Raw genomic sequence first — 16256 nt, 5'->3', positions numbered from 1 at the left:
CACGGCCGCGGCAGGCCCGGGGCCTCCACCTGACAGCCTGGCCCCCACACCCGGGAAGTGTCAGGCGGGGGGCGGGGTGGGGCACAGAGCGATGACATCTTTAAAGGCACAGAGGTTGCGTCCAAGAAAAATGAAGTGTGAGATTGTAAATGTGCGTCTGGAAGGCGCAGCAGGCATTGCCCAGCGCCCCTCCACAGGGTGTGCAGGGCCCTCGTGGGCTGCCTGGCGAGTCCTGGGGCAGGAGGCGGCCAGCAGAGGGCCCGGGCCAGGCCTGACCTGTGGGCCACAGCGGGCGTGATGGGGGCTGGGAAGCTGCCTGCGGCTGTGCCCTCGGGGAAATGGAGGGGGGTGGGGCTCTGCTTTCTGGGAGACCATCCACTCAGGCAGTTGGGGGAGGTGTGGGGGGGTTCCCTGTACAGGCGATGACCTGATACCCTGAGGGACTGGGAGGGGCTGCCCCCGACCCCTTCGCCTGGGGAGATGGCAGCAGACAGAGGTGGTGCCACCAGCTGCCCCACCCCAGCAGGACCAGGGAGATACCCAGGCCTCCAACCTGCCCATCAGGCCTGCTGCCTTACCCCACTTCTGCCTGCACCCCCACCTCCCCCACGGCCCGCCGGTGGGCTTTCCTGAACTGCAGGGGAGAGCCAAGGTGGCCTCCAGGAGCCGTGGGGCCGGGACCTCTGCAGATCTCTGCCAGTGCCTGCCTCCCCACACCCGGCCCTGCCCACCTCTGCAGACTCTGGTCTTCTCCACACCTCCCCTGGCCATCCCACATCGCCCAACCTCTCCGTGTCTGCCCAGGCTGGAGAAGGAAGGTGAATTCACAGGGAACAGCCGGCAGACTCCCACCTGGCTCAGCTGACCCTGGATGGTAAACTGAGGCCCAGAGAACTTGGCGGAATTAGCTAAAGGACTCATGGCAAGCTAGGGGAGGCATACCCCTGACCCCAGCCTCCAGCTAGGCCACCTCAAAGATGATCTCACTGGCCACAGCACAGCGTGAAAAGGGCAGATCTTTCTCGTCTGGCATTTTTGCTCTGGCTGATGGCGGAGGGGCCCCGTGTCTCCGTTAGAGGAGCCTGGGCTGGGGGCTTCCCTGACTGGAAGAACTTCATCCCCCACCACAGCCACCCAGGTCTGCTCGGCACAGGCAAGCTTGCCGGGGAAGGACATCCAGCTAGAGGGCAGGACAAGCTGTCACTGGTGCAGGGGCTGCAGCCGCTCTGTGCAGCACAAGGGCCATCGAGGAGCGGTCCAGGTCAGGCTGCACTGTCTCCACCCTGCACGTGTTCCTAACGTGGCTTAGGAGTGGGGGACGTGGCATCTCCAGGGGGCAGATGGGCACAGCCCCAAGAGGGCCACGTGGGCGCCGGGTCAGGGCATGTGCTGAGAAATGAAGCCGCCCCAGAAGGGAAGGGGCTGTGAGTGCTCACTGGATCCTGGCACTTTTACACACATCCAGGTTTGTGGAGACCCCAGGCCTGTAGACTGGTGGAATCCCGCACAGCGATGGGTCCTGAGCATGCTGGCACAGGGAGGGGGTGCCTGGCGTGCAGAGAGGGCTGGCCAGGCCTCAGCAGAACAGCAAACTCCTGCAAAGTCAGGGGTGCCCCCATGACCCCAGGATGGATAAGGGCAGCCCCGCCTGACACCTTCAAGGCCCCATCTAGATATGGTGGCGGAGGCCTCAATTGTCCATTCCGTGACCTCCTCAGTCCCCTCCTCCCCAGGCCAGTCAGAGAGAGAGAGAATGAGAGAGAAAGAGAGAGACACACACAGAGACAGAGACTGAGGAGAGAGACAGAGAGAGACACAGGACAGCAGGCCCGCCTTCCCCGCTGACACCCACCCAGTTCTCGCCCCCTCTTCAGGCCTCAGTTTCCCAGCCAAGAGCAAGATGAGGATGGGGTTCTGGGAGGCCAGGCTGGGGAGGCTGCACAGCCCAGAAAGGGGAGTGCTCCTCCGGGTGGTCTGAGAGGAGTGGGCAAGCAGCTGCTTATCAGGAAACATTGCCTAATTGGGAAGGTTTACGATGCCAGGCAGGGGGTCTCCCTGGGGGAGACGGTGAAATCCACTCATGAGTCATTTGAAACTGAGCCGGACAAAGAGCTCAAGGAGAAATGATCCCACCCAGCCTGCCAGCCATGGGCAGAATGAGCTCATGGGCTGTGGGACGGGTGTGCGTGTGCATGTGTGTGTGTGTGTGTGTGAGAGAGAGAGAGAGAGAGAGAGAGAGAGAGAAGTGGGGGGAGAGAACGCTGGTGCTCACACAGCTGGGACTGGGAAGCTGAGACCGGCAGAACCTCCACACAGCCCATCCCTGCATGACCAGGCTGCCCCCTGCAGGTCAGCAAGGGAAGGGCCCAGCATCTAGGCCAGCGTCCCAGCCAGCATCCAGTTCAGCATCCAGTTCATTATCCTGGCCAGCATCCTAGCCAGCTTTCTGGTCCAGCATCCCAGCCAGCATCCGGTTCAGCATCCAGGCCAACATCCTGGTCTAGCATCCTCGTCCAGCCTCCTAGCCAGCATCCTCATCCAGCATCCCAGCCAGCATCCAGTTCAACATCCAGTGCAGCATCCTGATCCAGCAACCCAGCCAGCATCTCAGCCAGCATGCACACACCCTCTGGGCAGCACCCAGCACAGGAGCTGTCCTGGGACAGATGCCAAATAGATATTCTTCACAGTGGGACACTATCTGCTCACATCACCTTGTCATCTGTGAGATGTGTGTTGGAGACTTGAGTGCATATAACCATTTTTAATATGTTTCAAAACTGTTAAAACGTTGTTTTGAGAGAACTGTAGATTCACATGCAGTTGTAAGAAATAATAAAGAGATCTCTTATATCTTTCACTTGGCTTCCCCAAATGGTAGCATCTTGCAAAACTCTAGGACAATGTGACAGCTAGGAAGTTGACATTGACACAGTCCCTCAACTTTGCTGCATGCATTCATCTGTGTGTGAGTGTGTTTAGACCGATGCACTTTTAACACACATGGAGGGTCATGTGTCCACCACCACAGTCCTACTGAACGTCTCCATCACCACAGGATCCTTTGTGTTGCCCTCTTATGGCCACCCCCACCCCCATCCCCCTCCCCTGGCACCTACCAATGTCTCCATCGATCGTTTTGTGTGTTCATGAATGCTCTGTACATGGAATCATACAGTATGTAAGCTTTCAAGATTGGCTTTTGGACTGAGCATAACTTCCTGGAGAGCCATCCAGGCTGTCAGATGCATCAATAGTCCCATCCTTTTTATTGCTGCATAGGACTCCCCTGTAAAGATGTGCCACAGTGTCTTTAACCACCCACTCGTTGAAGGACATCTGTGCTGTGTGGAGTTTCTGGCTGTTAAGAATAGAACTGCTGTAAACATTCGTGTACAGATTCTGTGTGAATACAGGTTTTATTTCTCGGGGGTAAATGCCCAAGAGAGCAATGGCTAGGTCATAGTTGGTGCATATTTAGTTTTGTAAGAAGCTGCCAAGCTGTTCCCCAGAGTGGCTGCATCATTCTACGTTCCCATGAGCCATGTGTGAGTGATCCAGCCCTCTGCACCCTTGCCAGCACTTGGGGTGTCACTGTGTCTTATTTTAGCCATTCCGATAGGCATGCAGTGGCATCTCATTGTGCTTTTAGTTTGCATTTCCCTAATGGCTAATGATGTTGAACACTAATGATTTTTGTTTGCCGTCTGAATCTCCTCTTTGGTGAAATGTCTGTTCATCTCTAGCCCACTGTCTAGTTGGTTTGGGGTTTTTGATGTTGAGTTTTGAAAGTCCTTTACATATCGCAAGGATGATTTCTCTGTTTGATGTCTGGTTTGCACGTATGTTCTCCCAGCCTGTAGTTTGTCTTTTCATCCCCTTCACCTGGGCTTTTGCACAGCTAAACTTTTTACTTTTGGTGAGGTTTATCAGTGTCTCCATCATGGTCATGCTTTTGGTGTCAGGCATAAACTCTCTGCCTCGCTCAAGATTCTGAAGATTTCTCCAAATCTGGGGGGGTTTTTTCTTTCTTTTGCAGGGAAAGATTCACCCTGAGCTGACATCTGTTGCCAATCTCCCTGGGGTTTTTTCCCTCCCCAAACCCCCAGTGCATGGTTGTATATCCTAGTCATAAGTCCTTCTAGTTCTTCTCTGTGAGCTGCTGCCACAGCATGGCTACTGACAGACAAGTGGTGTGGTGGGAAACGAACCTGCGCTGCCTAAGTGGTGAGCGCCAAACTTTAACCACTAGGCCGTCAGGACGGGCTCTCCAATTTGTTTAAATAGAAGTTTTATCGTTTACGGTTTACGTTTAAGTCTGTGATCCATTCTGTATTAGTGTTTGTGTAAAGTGCGAGGTTAGGTCGAGGTTCATTTCTTGCCTGTTGATGTCCAGTTGCTCCAGCACCGTTGTTGGAAAGGTTACCCACCCTCCGCGGAACTGCTTCTGTACCTTTATTTTGAAAAGTCATTTGGGTAGGTTCCTGTGGGTCTGTTCCTGGGTCTCTGTTCTGTCCTGTTCATCCGTGTGTCTGTCCCTCTGCGACACCCACTGCCCTGACTTCTGAGGCTGTATAGCAAGGCTTAACGTCGGGTAGAGTGATTCTTCCCACTTTATTCTTCTTCTTCAAGACCATTTTAGCTACTCTGGGGCCTGTGCCCTTCCACGTGAGTTTTAGAACAAGCTTGTCTGTGCCTACAAGAGGCCTTGCTGGACTGTGATAGGAATTCCGTTAAATCTGTGGGTCAGTGTGGGGAGAAAGGGCATCTTTGCTATGTTGAGTCTTCCAATCCATGAACATGGTATGTTTCTCCATTTATTTAGATCATCTGTGACTTCTTTTCTCATCATTGTGAGATTTCAGCATTCAGATCCTGCACCTGTTTTGTGAAGTCTGTAACTGAGTATTTCATTTTCTTTGGAGTGGTTGTAAACAGTATTGTGTTTTACATTTCAGTTTCCATGTGTTCATGGTAAGTATATGTAATGTGATTGTTTCTTGTGTGCTGATCTTGTATTCTGCAACCCTACAGAACTCATTTAGTTTTAGAAGGTTTGGGGTTTTTTTAAAGATTCATTGAGATTTCCTACGTAGATAATCATGTCATCTGCCAACAGGAGCAGCTTCATTTCTTCCTTTCCTGCCTGTGTGCTTTGTATTCCTTCTCTTGTCTCATCATGCTGACTGGAACTTCAATACTATGTTGGATGAGGTGGTGAGCGGACGTCCTGGCCTCATTCTCTGTCTCATGTGGGAGCTTCCATCCCTGTGTGACGTCGGCTCTGGGCTGTTTGTTTTCTTAGTTGTTCTTCATCAGTAGAGGATGTTCCCCTCTACTCCTAGTTTGCTGAGATGTTTTGTCATGAACGGGTGGTGGATATCTTCAGATGCTTTTTCTGCATCGATTAATACAATCACCTGATTTTTCCTCTTTAGCCTGTTGACATGATGGATTACACTGATTGATTGTCAGTTGTTGTCCCAGCCTTGCATTCCTGGAATGAATCCCACTTGATCATGGTATATAATTCTTTTAATATGTTGCTAGATTCGATTTGCTAACATTTTGTCATGGATTTTTGCTTCTAAGTTCATAAGGGATATTAGTCTGTAGTTTTCTCTTTTTTTGGTACTGTCTGCCTGGTTTGGGCACCAGGCAGGGTAATACCAGCTTCCTGCCATGCAGTGGGATCTAGTCCTGTCTCTTCTGTTTCCTTGAAGAAATTGCGTAAAGTCGGAGTTTATTTCTTCTTTAAGCGTTTTGTGGAATTCTCCAGGGAAACCATCTGGTCATGGAGATTTCTTTTCTGGGAGCCTTTTATTTACACCAATTCTTTTTTAAATGGTTGTAGGACGATTCTTGTTGTTTATTTCATCTTGGTTGAGTTTCAGTAGCCTATAGTTTGTGAGGAATTGGTCCATTTCTTCCGAGCTGTGAATTAAGAGTGTGGGGTTGTTCAGAGCATCACCTCTTCATCCTTGTTGTGTCCCAGGGTCTGTCCTGATGCCCCCCGCCCCATCTTCATCACGGCAACTTGTGTCTTCTCTCTTTTTGTCTTCTTCAGTCTCACTAGAAGTTTATAAACATTATTGTTTTTTCTGAAGAGCCAGTTTTCTGTCTCATTGATTTCTGTGTTGTTTTCCTACCTTCCGTTTCATCAATTTCTGCTCTTAACTCACTGTCTCCTTCCTTCCTGCAGTGGTCTGATTTTCTCCTCTTTTCCTAGTTTCTTGTGGTGGGAACTTAGAATCTTGACTTGAGACTGTAGTTCTTTTCTAACATAAGCATTCAGTGCTATAAATTTCCCTCTCAGCACTAATTGAGCTGCATCCCACATATTTTGATGTGCTGTGTTTTTATTTTATCTTCTTTTTTCCCAAATGTGTGCACACCAAACAACGGAGCCTCAAAATCCAGGAAGTGAAAGCTGAGTGAGCTGAAAGGAGATGTAGACAAATCCAAAATTACAGCTGGGGACGTCCACAGCCCTCTGCCAACGATGGAGAGAACTGCTCAGCAGAAAACCGTCATGACACTGAAGAACTCAACAGTTCTGTCGGCCAAGAGGGTCTGACTGAGACCACCCAACCTCAGCAGAGCACGCGTTCCTTTCAAACCCCTGCAGAACTATCTATCGCTGCCTATCTATCGCCAAGATAGACAATACTGCAGGGTGTGAAATAAAACTCAACAAATTTAGAAGAGTTGGAATCATGCAGGGTGCATTCTCTGTCCACAGCGGCATCAGACTAGAGATCAGCAGCACAGAAGACCCCCGGAAATTCTCCAAACACTCAGAAGCTAACAACATAGTCTGAATAATTCATGAGCCAAAGAGAGTCTCAAGGGAAATTTTAAAATATGTTCTTCAAATTTTTAATTTTAGTTAAAGCAGAAATAGCCTATCCCCTGCTTTGAGAGAGGATTTCATTTCTGTTGTCTCCAAACCAGTTTTCTGAATGGCCTCTTCTCCTCCCTTGGTCCATCCACCGTGGCAGGGACAGTGCCACTCGGGAAGGGCTCCCAGGTCCATGGGCATTGAGCGGTGCCCACCATGGGGCTGGCAGAGAGAGGGGCAGGCACTCAGACTGGGAGGCCATTGCCCCCTGGAGGGCGGGTCAGGGCTGGGTGGAGCAGAGCTGCTGGCCCTTAGGGGCCAGGCCAGAGTGTGTGGTTGAGAGGCTGGTGCCCGGTCCCTGAAGCCACATCTCACGGCTGGGAACCCCACTCCTGCTGCAGGCTCCCTGGTGGGCGTTGGGGACACAGATCTTGCAGCTGGGCTCTTCCCCACCTCTAACCTGCACACCTCTGGGCACAGCCTCACCCTCCCCGCAGGCTGGGTGGAGCTCTGATACCGAGGCTGCCATACTCGGTCGGTGTCCACACGAGGCGCCTGGAAAGCTGCCCTGCTCCAAGGGTATTCATGACCTCCCAAGAGGAGGATGTGGGCACGCAGGCCACGTCGAACCCTCCCCTGGGGTCAGCATGTTCGCCGGGGCTGGCCCCCAAGCCAGGAGCTCACCCCAACATCCGCAGGTTCCTCTGAGGCTGAGGAGGGACGAGGCTGCGGGCTCAGCAGTAGGGTCCAGACTCTGCCAGCCACCCCTTCACCTCTTGGAGGCCCAGCCGCTGTCTCTCCCTGCTCGCCAGGCTGGGCCTGCACCTCCACGCTTCCTCCTGCAGACACCGATGCCTGGACCCCCAGCAACATTTTGCATGAGATTTAGAAAGAGCAAGTGGAGGAGGATGGTGTGACTTTTTGCCCGGGGGAAGGGCACCAGGCCCACGTGGTCCCCTTCGGTCCGTGAGGCCCCCCAACTCCTGCTGCCCCACTGCTTCCTGCCTGCGTGGACTTCAAATGAGCAGCTTCATCGAGACAGTGGGTTGGCCCCACAGCTGCATGAGGTCAAATCTCTGGTGAAAAGACAGCTCCGACAGCATACGTCTCTGCTTGAGCCCTGACTTGTGTGGTTTGGTGACACAGACTTCCTCAGACTCGTTGGCTTGGGGGCCATAAAGATGCTGTTCTGGCATCAGGGAGGGGTGGCCGCTGGTGGTCCCACCCGCCCGTGTCCCTCCCGAGTGCTGGCTGCAGCCCCGGCCCATCTGGGAGAGAAGGAAGCATGAACGTCCAGCAAGGTGAGCTGATTGGAAACTGACTTAAAGAGAACGAATGAACTAAAAAGAGTCACACCCTCAGCTTTGCCACAAACAATTTTCAGAGGGATTAGAGAGACTTTAAAATAACGAAAATAAGATACAGGTGAGCTTTCCATTGATTTCTGGGTGAGAAAGCCCTTCGTAAGCACAAGAAGAGCTGGTAAGCAGAGCTGGTGGCCAAGTGAAAAGACGCACATCCAGGCGTCTAGCCGTGCACCTCGGGAGTTAACCTAGTCAAAACTTTGGCCAAGGCTCGGGGCATTCATGCGAGAAAAGTAACAGAGATGCACAAACATTCAGAACAGGGGTGGGGATCAAAGCTCTATTTGTAACAGTATGAAATTACCAGCATTATAAATGTCCCCCAGAGGAGATCTGATTTCAAACAATGTTTCCAGGAAAATTTAACCGTTTAAAGACACAAGAAAAATTCTGGTTAAAGATGGTTGCTGAGCCCACACATTGATTTCTTCTTCCTCCCAAGACCTCACTAAAATAATAAATAGAAAGATATGAGGCCCATGGGACAAAGTGGTCTGGAGAAGCCAAGAGATTACAACAGATTTTTTTTTTGCTTGAGGAAAATTCACCCGGAGCTGACATCTGTGTCAATCTTCCTCTTTTTTTGCTTGAGGAAGATTTGCCCTGAGCTAACATCTGTGCCAGTCGTCCTCTATTTTGTATGTGGGTCGCCTCCACAGCATGGCCACTGATGGCTGGTATAAGTCCACACCCGGGAACCAAACCTGCAAACCCAGGCCGAGGAAGTGGAGTGTGCGAACTTAACCTCTACGCCACGGGGCTGGCCCCTACAACAAATTTTGAGAAGAAAGCAGCAGGTGGGTGAGCTGGGTCTCCAGAGTGTAGTGCAGGATGGGGGATGCAGGTGGGGTCCAGCAGGCCCGCTGTGGGGACAGCCGAGTCCAGGGAGGCTGTTATGGGCTGAACCGTGTCCCCTAAAATGCCTGGTCCTCCAACCCCTAGGATGTCAGAGTACGACGGTATTTGGAGACGGGGTCTTTAGAGAGGAGACGAAGGGAAAAGGACGCCATTAGCATGTCCCTGATCCAAGGAAGAAGGAAGCAGGGGTGAGAGCAGGGCTCACATGGCCTGAGGAAGGAGGAGGGGCCTGGCAGGGCGGGATGGAGGGGCCGGTCCAGGCCATAGCCCTGCTACACCTCTGAGCAAATCCTTACCTCGCCAGGCCTCAGAGTGTCCACCTGTGAGGGGTGAGATCGGGCGTTTGAGCTGACACTCTTCGGCTCTTTATTACTCGGCACTGCCTGGAGGGGTAAGGCCTGCAGGCAGGAGGTGTGGGATTGGGGTCTGTTTTCCCCCTGGGGTCGGTGCTGAGTGGAAACTGCTGCTTTCCTCTGACGGAACCGGGCCCCTTGGAGACTAGGGCCCAGCTCACTTGCCTTCTGCTAACAGCAGACTCCATCGCAACCAGGCCAAAGCAAGGCCCCTGCAGATAGGTGAGCTCCCCATAGACAGGTGAGCTCCCTGTGTTCAGGTGAGCTCCCTGCTGTGCTTTTCCCTTCCATGCACAGCAAACCAGGACATCAGTGCCGGGAGGTCAGTGAGGAGGCCAGAACACGGGGCAGGGAGGGCGAGTCCAACAGGCCCCAGGGAGGCCTGAGTCCTGTGAGGTCAGCCCCAGACGTTTGAGCCAGAGGAACGTGGGCTCCGAGACCAACAGACGCCCACATAGCAGCCACAGTCCCCGCCAGCACCCTGGGCGCCTGGAGGGAGCTTTGGACTGGCACTTGGGGGGCAGCAGACCCGAGGTGGCCATGAGAGGCCACCGTGAGCCTGTGGACCCTGCACGTCTACCAGCATGAGGATCTACTCTGAGAAGCCTTGTCCCCAACACACAGACAATGGGGACCTTGTCATCTGAAGCCACTCCAGTGACAGTGGCACGGTCTGTTCTTGCCTAAGATCTGAGCCCCGTGGATCACTCTGACACAGACAAGCAGCATTGGTATCCAAATCTGGTTTGGCAGGCAGGGTTCCAGGATGCCCCCCAAGACTCCCACCCCCAGGTGTGCACATCTTGTATAAGCCCTGCCCCTCACGTGGGGGTGAACCTGTGAATGTGATGGGACCAGATTGGCTTTGATAGGGCTGAGTGTCCAGGTGGGCCTGCCCTAATTAGGCGAGCCTGTACACACGACCAGTCCGCCCTCAGGTCAGAGAGATTGGAGGTGTGAGGTGGCCCAGGAGAAGCCAGGATGTGAGGATGGTTCTTAGCTGCTAAGAGAAGTCCTCAGCCAACAGCAGACCGTGGGGACCTCGGCTCTAAAACCACAAGGACACAGGTTCTGTTGCTGACTCTTGGGGGCTTGGAGCAGCTCTTTCCCTGGTCCAGCCTCCAGATGAGGATGCAGCCCGCTGACCCCTGATTTCAGGCTGGTGAGGCCCTGAGCAGAGGACCAGCCACGCTGCGCCCAGACTCCATCTACAGCTGGGGTGGACACGGGTTTCGTTATATGCTGGCCTGCTGCTGATCTGCTCCATGGCCACAGAAAACTAACACACTTGGTGCTGAGCTCCAAGGGGTCTCTTCAGATGTGACTTTCCACATCAATCCTAACTTACGTTCCCAGCAGGCGAGGGTCACGGGAGCAACATTTCTCCCCAGGCTGTGCCACCCACCCCCAAGTGACCACCACTTGCTGACCACTCCTTCCCTCCAGTCTCCCCCCGTTGGCCCACAAAGACCTCTGGGAGCCCCAGCTGCTGAAAGCACGTGGCCCGGTCTCCCAGGCCTCCCCAGAATTGCTCAGCAGAAGCCCAGGCTGCTTGCAAGGCCCCCCACTCCCTGGGACGCTCATGGCTCCCCAGGTGTGAGGCTGCCCTGGTGGTGGCAAGTCAATGCATACAACACGGTTTCATTATGAAGGTGTCCCCGGTGGTCGTATCTGCCAGGTTTATTAGCAGGTGGGAGGAACGCTCCCAAAGTTCCAATCTTGCCTCCTCCCATTGCCTAATCTTGTCCCTTTGGCACAGAGTCAGTCGTGGACCCCAACATCTGGTTCTGGTGTCCAGAGGTGAACTAATCTCAGGGCCGTGCAAAGGCCCTGTGGAGTGAGGACACGGTATGGCCGCCCAGTGCCCTACGGGGGTAGAGATAGCTTCCCCGGGTCCTGCATTTCTCTGAGTGTCGGGTGCCTGCCACACCACAGAGCATGGAGTCACCACAAGCACCAGTGGCTCAGGGTGGCCTGTGGGGCCGGGCTCTTTGCTCTGGGCTCACCCTATGCCATCTTCGTAACCTCATGGATCGACCCAGACTGGGGCTGCCTCTGGCCCTTCCCCACTCACACTGCTCTACACAGAACGGAACCCTCAGAGGAGAAAAGAGCTACAAATGCCAGCCATCTCAGAACAGAGGCCACAGGACACCATCTGCACCCTGGAGCAGAAGCAGCATGACCTTTAACTCAAGGCGATGACGTGAAACGAAAACAGGACATCAGCTGCCAAAGAATCAAGTGAGACAGGAAGCCTCAAGACGACGAGGACAGCGGGCCACTTGGGCCTCAGGGTCCGAGGGGGCACAGCAGTGACTGCCCTGGCCCCCGTTCCACCTCACAGACCCCAGCCAGGCACCGGAGAAACCAGGAACCCAGAGACAAGGGGTGCAGGCCAAAACACCCAAGAAAACCTGGCTGTCTCCAGCCAGAGGACCAAGAAAGGACGCCCTAACAAGACGGGACACTTTAAACAGTGATTGCCCAACCCCAGCCAGACACCTTGGCAGAAATAGGCTGACCACAGCCCTGCCATCAGGGTGGGAGCCTTGCCCTACTCCCCCAGACATGCAACCACCCATTCCCGCCCACCAGGATGTATGAGAGAAGCCCCCAGCGAGAAGCCAGGAGGAACACTACCTTCTAGGCGTGACAATCCCCTCCTCATCCCTGCGGGGTTGGTGGAGGCCCAATGAGGAATCCCCCGCTGGCAGTAAGGAGGCAGCACACCCCTCACTGGCTGGTGGCAGAGAAGGCTGCAGAGACAGACTGATGAGTAATGACTGCACTCACCGTGCCAAGACCAGGGGACAGGACGAATGACAGGACCATCAACAGACACTGGCAGCAAGACGACACAGACAGTGAACCAGCTGACAAGGAACTTAAGGCAGCCGTCAGAAGAATGTTTCAACCAGCAATTACAAATGCACTTGAAATAAACAAAAAACCCCAGAAATTCTCAGCAAAGAAATAGAAGATGTAAAAAAAAGAACCAAACGGAAACTTGAGAACTGAAAAATGCCACTAAATGAAAAATTCAAGGGATGGATTCAGTGTAGAATTGAGAGGGCAGAGAAAAGAATCAGTGAACCAGATGATAGAATGACAGGGATTACCCAATCTGAGCAACAGAAAGAAATAGACCAACAAACCCCAGCAGAGCTGGTGGGAGCTGTGGGACTCTAACGAGAGACCTAACATTCGTGTCATTGGGGTCTTGGAAGGAGAGGAGAGAAAGGGCAGGACTGAGAAAGTGCTGGAAAAAATAATAGCTAAAAGTTGCCCGAAGTTGGTAAAAAACATAAACCTACAGATTTGAGAAGCTGAGTGAACACCAAGCAAGATCAACCCAAAGAATGCACACTGGGACCCGTCACAGGCAGCCTTCTGAAAACTACAGACAAAGAAAAAGACCTGGGAGCAGCAGGAGAAAAGTGACACCTGACTGAGAAGGGAAAAACAATTCGAATTTTAGCAGATTTCTCATCAGAAACCATGGAGATCAGAAGGAAGTTAAATAGCATTTTCAAGTGCTGAAATAAAAGGACTGCCAACCCAGAATTCTATATTCAGCAAAAAGAATCCTCCAAAAATTAAGGGGAAATAAAGACGTGCTCAGAGAAAGGAAAATGAAGAAACTGTGTCCCCATTTGGTCCACGCTGAAAGGTTGGTTAAACCATGACACAGAAAGGAAATGATGAAAGAAGGAAGCATGGAACATTAAGAAAGAAGGAGGAGTAAAAATATGGGTAAATACAACAGGATTTCCTCCTCCTCTGAGTTTTCTAAATTGTGTTTGATGGTGTAAGCAAAAATTATGACATTGTTTGGTGTGGTGCTCAAAAAATGTAGAGCAAGTGTTTAAGATGATTATACCACAAAAGAAGGAGGTAAAGGGGTGTAAGTTTTCTACGCTGCACTGGGACTGGTAAATGTCCAGCAGACTGTGCTGTTATATGTGCATAACATATTACCTAGACCAACCAGTACAAAAGCTCTACAAAGAGATACACTCAAAACCACAGTAGATAAACTAACACGTAATTCTAAAAAATGTTCAAATGACCCGCAGGAATGTATGAAAAAGAAAACAGAGGAACAGAAGGAAGAAACAGAAAACAAAAATTTAAATGGCAGAAATAAGCCACGACATACCGATAATTACATTAAATGTAAATGTCCTACTTTATTTATAATAGCCGAAAACTGCAAACAACCAAAATATCCCTCAGTAGGTGAATGGCTAAACAAACTTTAGTATTATTCAGTGCAATATTAACGAATCAAAAATAACTGTTGATCCAGACAACGACTTAAACGGATCTCAAGGACATTACACTGAGTGGAAAAGCCAATCCCAACAGGTCACAGGCTGCAGATTCCACGTGTATAACCTTCTTGAAATGACTAAGTTGTAGAGATGGAGAACAGATTAGTGGTGCCAGGGCAGGGATTTGGGGGGAGGGCTGGGTGCACTATAATGGGGGCATGAGGGAGAGCCGTGTGGTGAGCGAAGAATTCTGTACCTTGCTTATGATGGTGATTCCGGGAACCTACGCACGTGATGAAATGTGTAGATGAAACAAAAAACTACATACACACATCATACCGATGCCAGATTCCTGCTTTTGATATTGTGTTATGATTACATAAAATGCCACCACCCAGGGGAACTTAGTAAAGGACACAAGGGACCTTTATGTACGATTTTTTGTGAATCTACAATTGTTTTTAAATAAACAGTGTCTTTTAAAAGGTAAGAGATTTGAACAGACACATCACCAAAGAGGATGCACAGAAGGCAAATTAGTCCATGAAAAGATGTTCACCAGCATTTGTCATTGGGAAATGTACATGAAAACCACAATGAGCTGGCACCACACATCTATTTAAACAGATAAGATTCAAAAAAAAAAAAAAAAAACGCTCTGACAGTAAAATGCAAAGCACTAGCTGGGATGTGGAGCAACTGGAACGCATATGTTGCTGGTAGGAGTGAAAAATGGTGCAGCCACTCTGGAAAACAGTTTGGCAGTTTCTTATAAAGTTAAATATACACTTGCCATGTGACCCAGCAATCCTACTCCTAGGAGAAATAAAACTCTCGTTCACACAAAGACCTGCACATTAATGTTTACAGCAGCTCTATTCATTATTGCCAAACACTAGAAGAACCCAAATGTCCTTCAACAGGAGAATGGGCAAACAAGCCATGGTGTCTCCATGTGACGGGACATTCCTGGGCAATAAAAACAAATGAGCTACTGACAAATTCAGCAACATGGATGAAGCTGAAAGGCATCATGCTGAGTGACAGAATCCAGTCTCAAAGGGTTACATACCATACGACTCCATTCATATGACATTCTCAAAATGGCGATATTACAGAGATGGGGAACAGAGCAGTGGTCAGCAGGGGCCGGAAGATGGGGAGGGTGTGACTTCAATGCTCAGCATGAGGGAGGGTTTGTGGTGACGGAATTATGTGTCCTGACTGTGCTGGTGGTTACACCATGTGTGAAAATCCATGGAACTGTACATTTTGAAAGTTAATTTTATTGTATGTTAATTTTAAAAATTAAATTCACAAACTAATTTTCAATAGGATTTTTTTTGGGAAAAATGGACAAATTGATGCTAAAATTTATACGAAAAAGCAAAGGGCCTAAAATAGCCCAAACAATTTGAGAAGGAACAAAGTTGGCAGACTGACTACAGGCTTCATGAGCAAAGAACAAGTACAGACATATAGACCAACGTACACAACAGTCTGGAAGTAGCTTCTATTTCGTGCAACTCAGGTGTCAAGGCAAAGCAACTAGGGAGAAAAAGTCTCTCAGCAAGTGGTGCTGGAACAACTGGATAAACAGATGGAAAGTGAGCCTTGACCCCTCGCTCAAAGCATATGCAAAATTAATTCAGGCTGGATCTTACAACTAAACATGACAGCTAAATCTAGAAATTCTTCTGGAAGGAATATCCTCTAGAATTCTCCTGAAATTATCTCTGTAAGAATATCTTCACAACATTGGAGTAAGTAATCATTTCCCAGAGAGGACATAAAAAGCTCTAAATGTAGAAAAAAGACACACACTTCATCAAAATTGAAAACTTTGGTTCAACAAACAACTTTATTAAGAAAATAAAAATGCAAGGCATCAGACTAAGAGGAAAACGTCCGCAGTACACACATCTGACAAAGGACATGCATCCTTTCCTCCTACAAATCAAACATAAAGAGGCAAACATCTCCATGAAACAATGCGAAAGACACTTCAAAGTAAGGGGATACAGAAATGTCATTGAAGAATGCAAATGAAAAGCATGATGAGCTACCACTGCACACCAACTAGCAGAACTGAAATTAAAATGAGTGACATCAGGATGTTTGAGTAACAGGGAACAGATTTACCTTCTTCCCTAAAACAACAACAAAGAGTAGAAAAGAGACGGGCAAAACACAAGAAACCACAGATAGTGAGTGTGGAACAGTGCAGGATGGGATCTCTGTAAGAGGGGAGCGAGCGAGGCAAGCTCCACAGTTGCCCAGCCAACCATCTGGAGAGCGTCCACACTGCAGCAGGGAGCCACACTCGGGGGGCCGGGATCTTCCTGAGCTGAGGGGACAGGTCGGGAGTCTAGGGATCCAGATTGGCTGGAGTTCACCGGACAGGGCACCAGAGGGGAGAGAACTGCAGGGAGAGCTCTGGAGATTGGCAGCAGGCTCCCTCAAGCTGCCTGTGAGAACAGGTCAGTGCGTGCACGTGATGAAGCCACTCAAGGCCAGGGAAAGAGCAGCCTGAAGAATTAGGGGAACAATTCACAGGGCTCAC

Source organism: Equus asinus, chromosome 9 (genome assembly GCF_041296235.1).
Source record: "Equus asinus isolate D_3611 breed Donkey chromosome 9, EquAss-T2T_v2, whole genome shotgun sequence".
In the NCBI taxonomy this organism is placed as follows: domain Eukaryota; kingdom Metazoa; phylum Chordata; class Mammalia; order Perissodactyla; family Equidae; genus Equus; species Equus asinus.
The sequence above is the reverse complement of the archived record's forward strand: the minus strand, read 5'-3'. Positions refer to the sequence as shown.